This window comes from Apis dorsata, unplaced genomic scaffold (assembly GCF_000469605.1).
Source record: "Apis dorsata unplaced genomic scaffold, Apis dorsata 1.3 scaffold_311, whole genome shotgun sequence".
In the NCBI taxonomy this organism is placed as follows: Eukaryota; Metazoa; Arthropoda; class Insecta; order Hymenoptera; family Apidae; genus Apis; species Apis dorsata.
This window is the reverse complement of record NW_006263583.1, coordinates 91830-94676: the sequence shown is the minus strand read 5'-3', so window position 1 is coordinate 94676 and position 2847 is coordinate 91830. Positions and strand designations below refer to the sequence as shown.

The following is a 2847-nucleotide window of genomic DNA, read 5'->3' as shown; positions in this document are numbered from 1 at the left end:
TTTTTTTTTTTTTTTGTAATAGAAATGTATGCAAAATAATGGAATAACATATTTTCATAATTTTATATAACTTACATTACTTAATTTATATATTAATTTTTCTATTTGAAATATCTTATCTATTCGATATATTACATTTTCTAAAAATATTCAAAAAGTATGATTTAGACAATTAATATCATAAAAACGATATTTATTTTTATAGCTAATATTTTATTTTTTATTATTTTATTTATTATTAATTGAAAATAATAAATAAATAATAATAAATAATAAAAATATTAAAAATAATAATAATTTAGAAATAAAAGTATTATTATTATCGTTTATATTTATTTATTTATATTGAAGACATATATAAATTTGGATCTTTTTTGATACATCACAAGTATCATGAATCTACAATTTTATAAATAAAATGTTGAATCATATCTTATATGCGATGTTTATTACTAATAATGAACAATTAAAGAAATATTTTATTGATACGATTTAAGAAACAATCTATGATTTAAGATAAGAAATAAGAATAAATAATTGAAAAAATACTTGTTACAAGCTCAATATGAACATTAACAATGTGAATATTAAAAATTATATTAATATTATATATAAATAGTATGAAATATAAAAAATTCATTAACAAATTATACAGAATATAATGAACATAGTTTATAACGTTATTAATTATTACATAATCGATAAAAGTTTTATGAATCTTATTTTTTTTCTATTTTTTAAGTGTATTAATTACATGTTACATTGACTTAGCTATTATTGTTCTTTGTTACATTTGGGATTGCTAGTTAGTAATATATATATATATATAACAAATTTAGAAAGAGCATTACCAGAGAGCACTACCTGTCAAATAAAATTGAGAATACTAGAAACGAAACAACTATGCATCAAATAACCCTCCCCTCAATATGAATAAAAAAAATTTCTTTTATATCAAAAATATATATATATATAATTTTTTTATATATCAAACACCTAATAAAATTATTTTTAACACTATATTCAAATATCACTTTCAAAATAATTAAACTATTATAATATATAAAATTATACACATCATATAAAATATATAATTTCAAAAGTATTTCTGATCATAATATATTCTGCACAATACTCTTTTCACTAGCATCAGTCCAAATATTATATAGTTCTAATTGTATAATAATTCTTGAAAACCTATAACTCACAATTGCTTAAATTAGCATAGGTGTCACAAAATATTTTAACTAAAAGACTAAATCAAATGTACTCTTTAGCTTTGAATAATAATTATTTAAATTTAAATTGTTTGTACTTGAAAGCATTAATATTTCTGAATGTTAAATATTTACTTAACTAAATCCAATATAAAATCCAATTTTTTTAAATTAAACTACCATACTCTCTCTTGATTGTTTTTTTAATTTCTTTATTACATTGTGTTTCAATTTTTTTTGCATAAAAATATTTATGTGAAATGTAATTAGTTTGATAATTTAAATTTGCAATATATCTGATTATTATAAGTTAAAAATACGTTTTCCTTTGGTTTATCTTATACAATTCCAAAAATAAATCAGCAGATTTTTTTCTATCTAAACACAATATTGTAAGAATGTATTATATATGATTTTACAATGGAGTATATGAATGATAAAAATAAAAATTTTTGTATTTATTATCTGCTAAAAAATGAAAAATCATGAATAATTCTACAATAATGAATAAGTCTACAAAAATTTAGTAAATAACACAAACCTGATTTTATAAATGCTGCTTTAATAAACAAAATAAACAACAAATTCTAAAGTCCAGTTTCTTCATACTTTGTATGAAAAATAATAGAGCACACATAATATAATTCGTTTGTCTTTCACAAGGAGAGATCTGGTAATGAAACGATCTTTAATGTTTATGTTTGTTTTTTCAAACATGAGTCATAACTAGAAACTTATTCATCAAATATAAACATACTCTATTATTATCAATTTTTATATTAATCCAAATCAAATAATTTTCATTGAATATTCTTTTATAGAAATATCATCATATGCATTCAAAAATATAGTTTATAAGAAAACTCACTTTATGCATAATATTGATTTTCCATTAACTAATTTGATTAGCACTTCTTGGATCCATGGTTTTCTTGCAAAAGTAATTTTTCTACTCAAAAATATATTTCTCGTAAAATAAAATAATGTACACGAATTAGATTTATTTAATCCAAAAAATAAAATAAATAAATCGAAAAAATACTCACAAGATAGTAATAGTCAGATACGATGTAACAAAAGCTTAATAACGAAAATAAAGAAATGACGGAGAGAATAATAACACGACTGCTACGTGTAACGATATAAACTGAACTGACAGTTTTTCAGTTTATTATGCGTAGCATACCTTAACAAAAATTCTACATAGTCATAAGAAAGTCGATATCGATTTAACACAGATTTTGAATTATTTTGCAGATCATTAATATTTTATATAATAGGAATGCAGATTCGAACCTGCCTTTTGAGTAATAAAATGAGAAAATAGAAATATAAAAATATAGAAAATAGTTTCTTTTTTTTTTTTATAATAAAATATATATAAATTATGTATTATATTCTTAATAAAAAGTTTTGAGTTTTCTTTTTAAAGTTCATTAAAAATTGAAGTAAAGATTAATCGATTCGTTATTACTATTTATTGTGTGAAAATATATTTTTTTCCGATTGTACTGTTTTCTTTTTCTTTCTTTTTTGATATTAAGTTAAAGTAATTTTATAAATAGTTTTTTTTAATTTCTGTTACAAAGTGATATACATGTAATAGATGTATCTTGCTACTTGAAAATAA

The 2847-nt window shown here is 19.4% G+C and overlaps 1 long non-coding RNA gene across 1 annotated transcript in view; it reads right to left on the bottom strand.

Annotated features, from left to right (window-relative positions):
• Positions 1–2577, bottom strand: part of LOC116185874 — a 25728-nt gene extending 23151 nt beyond the window's left edge. Inside the window, exon 1 of the long non-coding RNA XR_004150773.1 lies at positions 1759–2577. This is a non-coding gene — a long non-coding RNA (uncharacterized LOC116185874). The remainder of the gene's footprint in view (positions 1–1758) is intronic.
• Positions 2578–2847: the final 270 nt, after the last annotated feature.